Here is a 14682-nt window from a genome sequence, read left to right as displayed (position 1 = left end):
CGCTAAACCGGACATGTCTGGAGACAGGAGTTTTGTAAAATCTGTACATTTTGTTATAAATCTGTACAGTATGCATATACAGTAGTACAATCAAATGAATACCTAGCACACTTTCTTTTTACTTTAGTCTACCGGTAACACACAATAAACAATGCTGCTGCATTTTACACATTACTGTACAGTGTAAAAATAGTAAAATATTATTTTTAATTAAATTACATTTTTTACTGAACCTACTTAATATACAATTAACAGAAAACTGAACACACACTTTACAGAATATATTTAATGTATATAGAAAATTTGGCAGTGTACTTATTACAGGTTTTTTTATTACATTTTCTTGTAGTCTTCCTTCTGTTTTTGAAATCCAGATTTGTGTTTCTTTTTAAAGTCGTATAATTATAATGGGCGTTATGGTAATAATAGATGTTATGATAATGACGCTTGACAAAACACTTGTCAAATGAAAGGCTCGATTTGTTGAAAAGTAAATGTGCCAATTATAGAATGTCTTTAATTGGCACATTTGTATAATTGCATGTCGAGATCAGCCAATATCTTTTGGCATAACGAAGACCTGGGGAGGACAGAAGCCAATAGGGAGTGAGAAGAGGCGGGACTAAGGGAACAGAACGAAGCAGGAAAAGAAAAAAGTGGAGATTTGAAAAGTTGCACTGCAAGCATACAGTTTAGTTTAGTTTAGTGAAAACTAAGCATTTTTAGCCCTAAAGGCTGCTTAAGTAGGATAGCTGGCACAGAAATAGTACATTTGCTCATATTTGCAATTTTATTTCTGTATGTGTGTGGGCCCCCTCTGGCGTCGGGGCACCGGGCGCTTGCCCAAGTGCTGACGCCAGCCCTGGGTATACCGCCCATTAAGTTCCTAAAAGCTCACTGGCGCACCCCGCTGGAAAAAAGAAATATTGGTTTTACACCTCAAGCTGCACCGCATGAGAACTGTGGTATACTGTGCTGTGCCTCGAGATGCCACCAGGGAAGTTTTCCACAGAATTCACTGTATTACAGTAACAGAGCATTTATGTCACCGACTACTGTTCTGCTTAAAACCCAGGATGTAATAGCAGCCATAAAACATGACTTTCCCCAATAAAATGGCCATCACTTCACAAGACAGAGCACATTGATTTAATAAACAAGAACAGAGTACAGAGGAAATTGCTTAGAGACTGTCTAGGCGGAAGGGCAAAATATGTAAAATACATGAAGGCCTTCTTGTTTGCCAATGCACTCTAAATGTCATTATAAAATGAATACTGCAACTCACCGAGATATACAGTATAACAGCTTAATAGTATTGTCTAACCTCCAAATTATGCAAGTCATAGCAGAATGACTGTGGTAAGAAGTTTCAGTACGGGAATCTAGTGTCTGTAAATTTAAAGCTATCATGGAACATGCAAACTGAAGGCAAAATGCTAATAATGTAGTAAATGTAGATATTAAATCATTTCACTTTAGTGTGTAACTGAACATGTTTTGGGGGATACTGAAGCTTTAAAAAGGGAGACATCAAAGGTTTAAAAAGAACAAAAAGTTTAGTGTACATTATTTTAAATTACTGTTAACTTAAGGGTTGGGAGGGCCCATAACTATCACATGCGCTGTGACAGATTTAATTGCAGTTTACTATCTCAAAACCTTGAAAATCCTAGTTAATCATCCATGTGAGGGGAGCTTGTAGGAGTTTGGAAATCCCTGCCACTGCAGCTGAAACTTAAATTGCAAATATTTAATAAACTATTGCAGATGCCAGCTTCATATTTTATGAAAATGCCTTGCCATAGTCTAAAGGTGACTTTCACGTTGATCTGTTACCTAAGATGGCTGCCATATTCAGGCTTTTCAATTAGTTTTAAGGTATGTGACACTTAGATGGTAATAGGGGCACCGATCTCATCATGACACGTAGCGTTCGAAGGGGGAGTGTGGGAGGGTGTTGTCCCCCATCCCATTGGGCCACTTTTTGCATGGTTTAAGCATGTTCTAGACTACTAGTGGTATGCCTGTAGTCTGACAAAGTACTCCATTAGTGCAATGAAGGAGCTTTATTTCAGCACTGCTCACAGCAAGGCAAGATCAACAGAAGAAAATTTGACGTTTGCTTTTCCAGGCACGCGTGCCTGATGAGGACAAAGCACTGCTGTTGGACGCCCCGATCACTCCAGGGCATACGTTTGGTCCCAGGGTGGACAAGATGCTACAGTACTCTCACCGCGAGCGGGAATCCACTAAGGAGCTGGTTCGCCTGCTTACCAACAGACCACCTCTAGTACATAAACCAGCGGCAAAATGGCGCCCTAGGTCCCAGCAGCCTCAAATACCGGCAAAGCCGGCTGCACCCGCAGCCAGAGGTGATGTTCAAAACAGGCCCACGGAGGCTTTAATAAGTTTTGCAGACAACACAACAGTGGTGGCTTACATCAACCACCAGGGTGGCCTCACGTCGCCCAGGCTCCATCATGTGGCCCACAAGATTTTGCTCTGGGTGCACGAGAACCTCCTGTCACTGTGGGCAGTACATCTGCCTGGGGTGACAAACTGGGTAGCGGACCCCCTCTAAAGGGGTCAGACTGGAGGCTTCATCCTGAAGTGGTGAGCCTCATTTGGGAGAGGTTTGGAAGAGTAGAGATAGATCTCTTTACCTCCCAGAAAACAACTGTGTGTCCCCTCTGGTTCTCCATAATAGACCGGGACCCGCAGGCAATAGATGCCTTGGCACACATGGCCGAGGTAACTGTTATATGCCTTCCCAGTGCTCACCCTGCTCCTGTTGTGTCTGGAGAAAATCAGGTAGGATTGGGTCAAGGTGCTCCTAGTAGCCCCTTATTGTCCAAGGAGACTGGTTTTCAACCCTGCTGAAGCTCCTGAGCGGCCAGCCGTGGAAACTGCTCAGTCAGGCACGGGAGATCTTATGGCATCCCGATCCATCGAGCCTGCAGCTCTGGGTCTGGCCCCTGAACGGATGCATTCGAGCCATCTGGGACTTGCTAATAGGGTCATTGACACCCTGCAGAATGCCAGAGCACTGTTCACGTGTTCCCAGTAGAGGTACAAGTGGGGTGTTTTTCAGACGTGGTGTCTGCCTCGTGGGTTCGACCCCACGACCTGTCCCATGGTAGTTATATTGCAATTTTTGCAGGACTTTATTGACAAGGGAAATCCCCCTCCATGTTAAAGGTCTATCTGGCAGCCATTTCGGCTTGCCATGTCAAAATTGACTCGGTCTCCCCAGGAGCTCACTTCTTGGCGGGACAATTTTTGAAAGCGGCTTGGCAGCTTCGGCTGGCTAAACGTGGTGCTTAATGCACTCATGAAGCCTCCATTTGAGCCCCTGCATTCAGCTGAGCTGAAATTTTTATTGGTCAAAACTGCTTTCTTGCTCGCTATCATCTCCCTTTTTTTCCCCAATTTGAAATGGTCAATTCTATTTAGGCTCAGCTCACGGCTACAAACCCCGCGCTGACTCGGGAGCGGGCGAAGACGAACGCACGCTGTCCTCCAAAACGTGTGCCGTCAGCCGACCGCTTCTTTTCACTCTGCAGGTCCACCATGCAGCCAACCCAGAGCTACAGCGTCGGAGGACAACGCAGCTCTGGGCAGCTTACAGGGAATCCCGCAGGCACCCAGCCAGTCTACAGGGGTTGCTGGTACACAGTGAGCCGAGGACACCCTGGCCGACCTAAGCCCTCCCCACCGGGCAGCACTCGGCCAATTGTGCGCTGCCCCCTGGGAACTCCCGTCCATGGTCGGCAGTGGAGTAGCCTGGACTCGAACTGGCGATCTCCAGGCTATAGGGCACATCCTGCACTGCATACGGAGCGCCTTTACCGGATGCGCCACTTAGGAGCCCCCGATACAGGCATTCTTAATCGCTAAAGCCCACTTAATTTTTACAGAGGCCAGGACAAAAGTAACGCTCTGTACCAGTCCTGCCTTTTTGCCGAAGAGTCTCGGCATTCCATGTCAACCAGTCTGTGGAATTGGAGGCTTTCCATCTACCTCCTTTCCAGTCAGACAAAGAGCAACAGCTCCATACGCTCTGCCCAGTTTGGTCTCTGACGTACTACGTCGACAGGATGAAAAGTTGGAGACAGTCCGAAAATCTTTTTGTCTGCTATGGGAAGTCCCATGGTGAAGCCCTGTCTAAACAGCGGCTGTCCAAATGGATAGCAGACACGTTTAGGACTGCCTATGAGCTGACCAACTTGCCACCTCCAGAAAAGCTCACTGCCCATTCCACCAGGGGCCTTGCAACTTCATGGGCTTTATTCCAAGGTGCATCTGTTGGAGATATTTGCAATGCAGCAGTGTGGGCTGTTCCCCATACCTTCCCTAGGTTCTATAGACTGAATGTCAGGGTTTCCTCAAAACACTGGTTTTGGAACTAGTGTTAAGGGCGGCTTCCCAGTGAGTTTCTATCTCAATTTTTACACCCTAGCTACTTGTTACTGGGGTTACGTATGGTAAAGCACAGGGCAGCCACTTTGCTTAGCCTTGTAGCATTCCAGTCATTCTGCAGTCTTGCCCTTGCAAAGGCTTTGATACTGTCACCCATATGGTAATGGTTGCATTTCGTACTTGATAGGGAACGTTAGGTTATTATCATAACCCTGGTTCCCTGAAATAGAAATATAACCATTAACCTTCAAGGTCGCTGTGTCCATGATTGCAGCAGGCTTGAAGTAAAAATGACGCTGAGGTCTGTGAACGCAGTCCTTTTGTGCCCTCGGGGGAGGGGAGGCCATGAATGCGTCACAGGCTCGCTGAGCAGCTTTGGTATACAATATTCAGGTTTTGGGTCTTTAAGAGGTAAATACCCAAATACAAATTATATTAGTTTGGCGCCATAGCCAGTGGACAGCTAAATGAAGCCAGGTCTGCAAAGATACCAGCTTTCTGCCTTTGCTTAAGCAGGGAGTGCAATTCTAAAGAATATGTATGGGATTATCTTGAGGCATCTCTTAAAAGTTGTTTGGTTTTTGGTTTAGCTAGAATAATACAGTCGTTGTTGTTGTTTTTAATTCAGAACAGTAATTTGTATTGCAAGTGTTAATAATTGTCAAGATGATAAACACGCTACAGATTGATGCCTTATCTCTAAGTAACAGCAAAACTTGTTGTATGAAGATACTACTGTTGATCTACCTTCCATCAGCAGTCCTTGTCTCGCCAGTCAGGAGGAGATGAGGTGCTGATCTGTAGTTGTTTTAACAAAAATGTGAGTTAAGAAATAACTTGTGTGTTGTATTGAAGTTGTGAACTAAAACAATAAAAAAAACAATTTAAACATTAAAACACATTAAATTGAAATGTGGATATTATTCCTCTTTTTTTGGTTTAGCTGAAGGAATATTACTTTATTCGCAGTGCAATGTGCATTTGATTATTATTGTTCAGAGAGCTGTACTGGAGATTAAAAACATGAAAGCTATTTTTTTCTGGTTTAATCAAGTTACTATCACCCCAGGAATTCTAGTTTATACTATTTGGGGGGGTGGGGGGAGTGTATGATGAAAGGGTAGTATTTATTAGGAAACAGAACCAAATCAAAAATGAAAAAAACAAAACAAATCACACCTATTTATAACCGGCCTGTATATTACCGAACTGTCTAATTAATTACATGCATTCTAAGATTTTGACATGTTGGGCTTTTTTTTTTTTTCGCCTTTTCTGCAGGAGATTTCATCAATCTTGCTGGAGCTGAAGAGAGTCGAAAAACAACTACAGGGTAAGACCACAATGCTCAAGAGGGTATAGAGTTGCATTTCAGTAGCTCTTCAGGGTCCTGATCCACTGAGCTGCAAGTGATACTGGTTGTGTAATTCTTTATTCATGTGTATAGTCTGGTTTCGTATTCTAAAGCTTGCTGAGTGTGAAATTGTACTAGCTCAGCAGAATGAGGACAGAGACAACAATTCAATCTTAAAGACCTGGCTTGATGCAATAGGCAGCTGTCAAAGCGCATTCTGAGCTGCTTGCTTCTCCTGGTTTCAGGTAAAAAGTCAAGTTTAATTCATACAGGTTTAAAAACATGCGCACACAGGTGAAACTGGGTCCTAATTTTCTCATACTCTTTACAAATGAAATTACAGAAGCTTGACATTTTAAAGGCTTGTCGCTATTCTATGTCTATAGTCTGCTAAGAAATATTCTAGAGGCAAGACAAGTGGCCCTTTTCTTCCCTCTTTGGTTTACCAATAGCCTCATTTGCAGCTGCATCTCCAATGGCTCCCATCCCGTGGTCTTAGTTGACTTGTGATAGCTGTCAAAGGAGGGTGGCTCCTTTCAGGCTAAAAGGCGAGATCCTGGGCTGCACCTAATCATTCCCATAAATAAAACATTTGAACTCTTAATCATGCTGTCGCCTCGCTTCTAAATATACTCAAGTCAATGCATTTCTCTTATTACGGGAAATAGCTTCGTTTTTACAAAATACAGTCAGCTCCCGTTATCATTTAATCTGACACTCTCATTTTAGCCATTGGTCAGTGTTGTACAGATTAAAAAAATAATAATAATCCCATGAACAACTGTTCTGTTTTCTATTTAGTTTGAGTTCAATTGCTGAGGAATGACTGTCAAAAAATTGTACTTTAAAAAAAAAAAAAAAAAGAAAAAATGTATTCCCTTTAATATGGTTGTTACAGAGCTTAACATATTGATGTTAAATAAAACTAAAAACTTCAGTTTGTCTTGCCTTAATCTTTACATTTATTGGAGGCTTTCCAACTTCTTAATATAGGTTGTACTTACTGTATTCAGTCCTCCATCACCTTTGGCATCGAAGGGTCACACATCAATAGCATTCCTGGGCCAATTCCTGAGCATTCCTATTATGAGTACATATTTATAGCCTCTATCTCTGAAATACTGTTGTGTCTACTCTATTACACTAATGAAGGCATTTAGCTGAAACGTTCATCTTCTTGACCAGTTTTTTCTGTATTTAAAACTTAGTGTTTGAAGTTATGAATATGTGCCTGCTGTTCACACAAATTAACACCCTCTTTTTCTTTTTTGTCCTAAAGTTATCAACGTCATGGTTGACCCCGATGGCACTCTGGATGCCTTAAGCAACCTGGGATTGACCAGTCCTGTCCTGCCAAAGCAGAGGTCAAGCCCCAGCTCACGAGGCGCCCGGGCAGCAGCTCCACCTCAGGGGGCACCAGAACTGCGTACAGCCCGGCTGGGTCTCATTTCTGCCTCGTCTGAGTTAGATAGCGTTGAGTCTGACCGCGACTTCAGCCTCCACTTCAACAGGTTTAACCCCAGCGGAGAGGAGGAGGACTCTGTGATCCACGAGTAACTTGATTCCTGACCCTGGACATGGGCGGAAGAAATTAGACTTGTTTAGGGGAGGATGCGTGGAATGTTTATACTCTACAAAAATCCTTTGCTTTTTCTTGTCATTTTTATTTATCCCTTTTCCCTTATTGACGAGGGAGCACTTCAGTCTCCAGTTTTATTTAAATACCTTAAAGGTAACCTTTGTACAAAGAATGCATGTCAATTTTACAAGGACACATTTCCAGACTCCTTGAATATGTTATATTTGGTTGGTTGTCTAGTTATGTAAAACAGAAGTATACAAAATCAGTTCTGTGAACACTACGTATATATAATAGTGTGCTTCTTCCCCATTGATGTATACTGAGGCTAACACTGAAAATTAGGCTGTTTTTAACCTACCATTTTTAGCTATGAGGGGCTTCATTCAACATGGACTAATCCAAGAAGTATATGGTATTCAACCCTCTTCCTTTGACTCAGCTTGGTATGTTCTCATGGGGACTTCCCCTCACCTGGTGATAATGGTAACTGAGCAGATTGAAACATTTTCTTCAGTTGATCCAGGTTCTTTCCAAAAGGTGTCATTAACCTTCTGTTTTAGTATATAGCACTGTTCTGCTGCAGGAGCAAAGCATTGCACTAACTTCTCTGGACCAAGCTACCTAATTCAGATACATAGCAGATATTTGATTCTGGACTAATGTATATCCAGACATGTAGTGGCCATATGCTTGTAGTCCCCAAAAAGTGCTGCTAACAACAGTAAATTGTGTCAAAATGCCACCAGTCCAACTTTGATAAATTGAACAGACAATGTTTAAGTCAGTTTGCAGGATAATAAAAATGCAGGAAGTGTAACATTACCTTTCTGTGTCACTGAGAATAATAATAAACATAATAAAATAATAAACATTCTGTTATTACATAGTCAACGGTTTCATCCTTAACTAGACTAGTCCAACCTCATTTTGTAATGGAGCCGAGTCCAGTGAGCATTAGTGTAATGTCCTGTATAGGAAACACTTGTTCTGTTTTGTATAAGACAAATGGACATATATTTATGTTCCTTAAACGTGCTTTATGCTGTTTGTGAAAAAAGTTACCTGCGTAGTTTCACACATTTGAGTATTCTTTTTGAGGCTCTGCTGTAGAAATTAACAAAATGTGTTAAGCAGTAAGGTGAATGAACAGATTTTTAACTGATTGTTTCCACTATGGTGACTGCCGCTACAAAGAAACACGTTTGTGGGTATTAAAAATACGTTGTAAGACTATGTTAGTTTCTGTCATATCAGTTTTTCATTTTTATTAACTGGAAAAAGCAGAAATAGCTTTTCTAAGATGTAAGTCTGAATCTGTTATATCCACTTATCATTAGTGTTATCAGTTCTGTATTAGACAATTTTCTGGCAGTCCTAATTATGTTTGCACTGAGAATACAGTACCTTGACAGCGAGACCACTGATATAATGAATGCAGTACAAAGAACTCAGTTTGGTTGATTAAGAGTTCTTGTTTACTTGCTAAATAATGTAGAAACTGGGTAATGTTGTCCTAAATGGGATTGGCAGAAGTTGAACTTGGAATATCACTTGGGTATGGCACATTGTTCTTATCCTGCAGATTTTTATTGCCTTCACTTTATGGAAGATTGTAAAATGTTAATCCCAACTTTGTTTTGATCAATGTAAAATAAAACAAAAAATCTGCATTAGCCAATGACCAGTGGTTTCACAATAAAAGATATCGCTAGCCAAAGTTTTACTTGCAAGACCCATTCTATTAATTATTGTGTAAAAAAAAAAAAAAGAATATGCGACAGGGTGGCGAGTAAGTTTAACACTTAGGAGCCCTATGCCATCTTTGTATAAACATGGTATTTGTTATCATAGTGCATATGATGATTTAGCCATTTATAAACCTTTCTCATATCCATGAATGCCTCCATTTTGAAAATCTTGCTGCTTTCTGTAGTCTTCATTAGGCTTCCAGAACCTTTTTTGTATGTATATCTTTATTTGTATAACCCAGTTAATTAGAAATTGCATTATATATATATATATATATATATATATATATATATATATATATATATATATATATATATATATATATATATATATATATATTAGAGATTTAATCAATAGTAAGACTAGGTACCAGAAAAATGCTGTTTTATTTGTTTGTTTGTTTGTTTGTTTGTTTGGTATGCAATTGTATGATGTCACAAAGTGCCCAGTATTTGAACAGTTACAAATGTTTAAGGAATCATACAGAAATAGTCTAAATAGCTTTAATTTGCACATGTTTCATCTAATTCAGTAAAGCAGTTATCTTTGGCATTCCTGAATAAAAGTTAAGTCCATTTGAGTGAAAAAAAAAAAATACAAAAACCAAAACTAGACCTCCCTTACACCTTCTAGATGGATTTTGGTTTGTTTGAGATGCCTCGACTAGACGTGTAATGTTGCCCATCTAACGGGAATGCAACACTATTCAGAAATGTTGACATTAAGTGGCATACTGCAAAATGACTGAAAATACAAGAGCTTCGTAAATTTCTTTGTTCAAAAGTTGTTTACACATTTTTTTTGTATGAACACTATTGTCTCTTATTTATTTATGTTTTATTTCATGTGTCACATTGTTTTGTTATTTGCATATCCAACTTTTCAATAAAAATGTTTCTGGATCTGACCTGGTTAATAATTAAGATGGGGTATTTTTTTTAAAGAAATCTGATTCAACAGTGACTTATCAAATAGCAAATGCTCATCTAAAATCCACATCCTATCACATATATAGATGGGCTTATCAAAGTGCAACTTTGTTCTATAACATTGCTGATATATTGGGACTGAACCCTTTATACATTTAAAGATTTATAAATATTATAGGGCTATTTTCTGCAATCAAAAGCAATTGAAAACAAGCACAAATATTTGAAAAGCAGTGTGAAGTCTTTGTTCAGTAGTGTTTAACAAATATTATAATCTATTAAATCTTACATTTCAGAATTTCAGTAGTATCATAATTACCATGATATCTTGTTTAAATGGAATGACAAGTGCTTATCTTGGCCTCCCTAATGTTTACTTAGTTAAAGTAGTCCAAGATTAGTGAGGGATCCGTGAAACCAGCCGATTTTAATGTTCAGCGTGAATATTTTTTAAAAGTGGACATGTTTTACAAAAGATTTATTAAACTGATAATTAACCTTCCCCAACAGGAAGGATCCTGGAAGTGATCTTGAAGTCATGGAAAGGACTTCAAAACCCATACTTTTAATTTCCCTTGGTAATAGGGAGATGCATACAGTAGAGTGAAGCAATGCAAATCTATTGTATTATTATTGAGCCCACTGCTTAAAGTTTATGAACTGTGCTACATTCAAATTATCAGTTATAAAACACATCAAACAAACTCATTCTTAAACTAATGCAAATTAAATGTCTATGGTCAGAACTTTGCTTTTAAATTGATTAGTCACTCATCACAAAGGCAGAATAGGGGTGCAGATGCGAGTTTAGGGTTATGTAAAAGTCAGGACCTCATGTTAATACAACTTGTCTTTGGGTGTTAATAAACTAATTGACAAGCAAAACCAGTCTCTATCTTCTTTCCTTCTTCAGTAACTTTTCTTTTGTTTAATAATTTATCCTAACCCATGCTTATAAAATTGCAAACTTGTTTGCTTTTTTGTAAGCAAACAACACGTCATCAGCAAGGATCCTAAAGGCTCAGTGTGTTATTCTCCCATGTCGCTTCTTTTGTTTCGGCCTCTCAGTCACGTGCTGGGAAGCCGAAATGGGAGTCTACCGCTTAGAGCCTGGAGGAAGGGCTACCAGCAGCCACGGATTCCCTGAGGTAGGGGGGGTTTCCTTACCTGAGTGCTGAGAGGTTTGTATTTAGTTCTGCGGGGTGCATGGTCAGGCTGGAGAGGCCGGGCTCTTTCCCCCAGGGGGACGGGCTGTGTCTCAGCTGCTGATTTTCATTAATCTTTTTTAATATTTTGGGGGGTAGGTGGCAGTGCGCCACTTTGGGGTGTGTTAATCATTTATTATTATTTTCCATTCATGGTTTGGCGGCCTCGTCTTTTGGGAGGAGGTGGCCCATAGCCGCTTCCTATCTGCGGCACTGGGATGCATGTAACTGTTCATGTTTTTTCAGCCAGCCTCGCACAGGTAGCCGTCGAGTACCCACAGACCAGGCCTCCGGCCAAATTTATCATTCACTCGGGCCCTGAGCGCCCATCACAGTCATCGGGCCTGAGCGCCCATCACAGTTCATTAAATCATCTGCAATTGCAATCAATAAATCATTCATTGCAGATTCTCTATTGCTGAAAAAAAACTGTTCTATCCCTGTACTCTAGAGCCTTCTTAAAACATGGTAGTCTAACAAGCCAGTCAATCAATGCACTGTAGTGGCAGATATGAATATCCCCCTTGTCTTCAAAAATCTGCAACTTGAGATTTTGTATAAAAACCCTAGGTGCTCTGGAATTGAAAAATAGTCAGACTTTGAAGTGATGGTTAAAAGAACCTCAGATACTTAACACTAGAACCGCCGAGAAAAGTGGCTTTGCTTAACTGGAATATGCATATCTGCTTTCTCAGTCTATTAAAGAAACCTAAAGAATGGAAAGTTGGGGGTTGATATGTAAATTAGCTATGAGTAAAGTACTTGTGCTGTTTTTGAAGATTAGTAGTGAAATTTTGTGAAAATATGGATTCCATGCGCAGAGAACTGGTGAATCTAAGCTGCTGTAATAAAGCAAAATACTTCATGCCTTGTTGGTTAATAATATGTTTTACTGCTCTTGCCCAAATTGTTTATCAAGTGTCATTAGTGCGGTGTCATGTCATTAATAGTGAATACTGTTTCAACTAATTTATCTTACGACTCATTAATTAAAAATTAACTTGGAGGTATAAAATGAACCTGATCAACAGGTGTTGCAGATCACCATGGCTGAAAACCGGTGGTGACGTTATATATATTTCCCTTTCATTCAGTCAATACAGCATATAGAATACCCTGGCTTAGAAACCCTACCCATCCGGACGGGTTCAACACCACGCTTGGGCAAATACGGGTAGTGGGCACTTGAAAGGGAGGTGGCGGATACTGATGAAACGGATTGAAGCGCAGCATTAGTTCGTTCACAAAATTGCCAATGCCTGCTGTATCCTGCACAAACTCTTGTCAACAACAAAATGAGGTGCTCATGAATCAGTGGCTGCCTGTGAGACAGACGGGGAAGGTTACCTCAGCTGCCAGCTTCAATTTGACAGCAGCGATCTGAGGAGGCTCATGTTGTCAGAGATTCTCTCCTTTCTTTTAAATTGTGTTGGATTTACTGTTGTGTCAAATATTAATGATGCAAACAAATTAAACACAATCAATACGTTCATTTGCAATGTTATTTGGTCAGTTCTGAGAGGACATCAACAACTTGTTGGTATATACAGTGCTGTGAAAAAGTATTTGCCCCCTGTCTGATTTTCTGCATTTATGCCACTGAATGTTATCAGATCTTCAACCAAAACCTAATATTAGATAAAAGGGACCCAGAGTGAACAAATAACACAAAAATTTGATACATGTTTCATTTATTTATTAAAGAAAGTTATGCAACACCCAATGCCCCTGTGTGAAAAAGTAATTGCCCACTTAGACTCTAACTGGCTACGCCACCTTTAGCATCAATAACTGCAACCAAACAGTTCCTGTAGTTATTGATTAGTCTCTCACAGCGCCATGGAGGAATTTTGGCCCACTTCTCCATGCAGAGCTGCTTCAACTCAGTGACATTTGTGGGTTTTTGAGCATGAACTGCTCGTTTCAGGTCCTGCCACAACATCTCAATGGAGTTTAGGTCTGGACTTTGACAGGCCATTCCAAAACTTTAAATTTCTTGTTCTTCAACCATTCTGATGTAGACTTGCTTGTGTGTTTCAGATCATTGTCTTGCTGCATGACCCAGCTGCGCTTCAGCTTCAGCTCTCAGACAGGTGGCCTGACATTCTCCTGTAGAATGCTCTGATACAGAGCAGAATTCATGGTTCCTTCAATGATGGCAAGGCATCCCCAAACCATGACACTGCCACCACCATGCTTGACCGTTGGTATGAGGTTCTTACTGTGGAATGCAGTGTTTGGTTTTCGCCAGATATAACGGGGTCCATGTCGGCCAAAAAGTTCCACTTTTGACTCATCTGTCCATAGAACATTGTTCCAGTACTCTTGAGGATTATCCAGGTGCTTTTTGGCAAACTTGAGACGAGCATTCATGTTCTTCTTAGTGAGCAATGGTTTCCACCTTGCTACTCTGCCATGAACCCCATTTTTGCCCAGTGTCTTTCTGATGGTGGAGTCATGAACACTGACCTTAGCCGAGGCGAGAGAGGCCTGCAGATCCCTGGATGTTGTTCTAGGGTTCTTTGTGACTTCCTGGACGATTTTACGCCTTGCTCTTGGCGAGATTTTGGCAGGACGGCCACTCCTGGGAAGATTCACTACTGTCCCAAACTTTCTCCATTTGGACAATATGGCTCTGACTGTGGTTCGGTGCCCCAGAGCCTTAGAAGTGGCTTTGTAACCCTAGGCATCAACAACTTTTTTCCAGAGGTCTTCAGGAATTTCTTGTGTTCGTAGCATGATGTGCCTCTACAACCTGTGTGCTGACAACTTCACTCTGATGGTAAGGGCCAAAGTTAGTCAGATTTATATTGGACAGGGCTGGCCCAAATCAGGCCTGGTTGTTAACCAAAGTACTCAAACAGCTGACCCTAATTATCCCTTTAATTTGGTTGAGTTAACTAGGGGGGGCAATAACTTTTTCACACCTGAAGATTGCATGTTTGATTACCTTGCACACCAAACAAATGAAAGAAGCACCAAACTTTGGTGTCATTTTTTCTCTCAGACTCCATCTATATCAGTGATACTCAATTAGATCTACCCGCGGGCCAATTTAAGAATTTTATGACGGGGGACGGGCCGTGTACAAAAGATTGACAAAAAAATAGAAACTCACAACACGCATAATAACTTAAACTGCAAAGATATATATTAGTTGCAAACTAAGTACAGTATTAGTGTCTATAATTTAACTAAGTTTAATAAATTGTAAATAAAATGACATTCTTATCTGTGTTTGTGTCGCTCTAATGGGAGAGGTGGCATCTTCGTTCTCTGGCAAGCTTTGTGAAGACTGGTTTGTAGGAGGTTAGGGCAAGACGCATGCACTGATGGAGATGCTCATCTGTGAGGTGACTGCAGTGTTGGTTTTTTATAATGTTCATAGAGGAAAACCCTGATTCACACAGGAACGTTGATCCAAACATTGTTAAAAGAAAG

At 40.6% G+C, this 14682-nt stretch overlaps 1 pseudogene; it reads left to right on the top strand.

Annotated features, from left to right (window-relative positions):
• Positions 1-9132, top strand: part of LOC131732055 (centrosomal protein of 170 kDa-like) — a 33515-nt pseudogene extending 24383 nt beyond the window's left edge.
• Positions 9133-14682: the final 5550 nt, after the last annotated feature.

Source organism: Acipenser ruthenus, unplaced genomic scaffold (genome assembly GCF_902713425.1).
Source record: "Acipenser ruthenus unplaced genomic scaffold, fAciRut3.2 maternal haplotype, whole genome shotgun sequence".
Lineage (NCBI taxonomy): Eukaryota > Metazoa > Chordata > Actinopteri > Acipenseriformes > Acipenseridae > Acipenser > Acipenser ruthenus.
The sequence above is the reverse complement of the archived record's forward strand: the minus strand, read 5'-3'. Positions and strand labels throughout refer to the sequence as shown.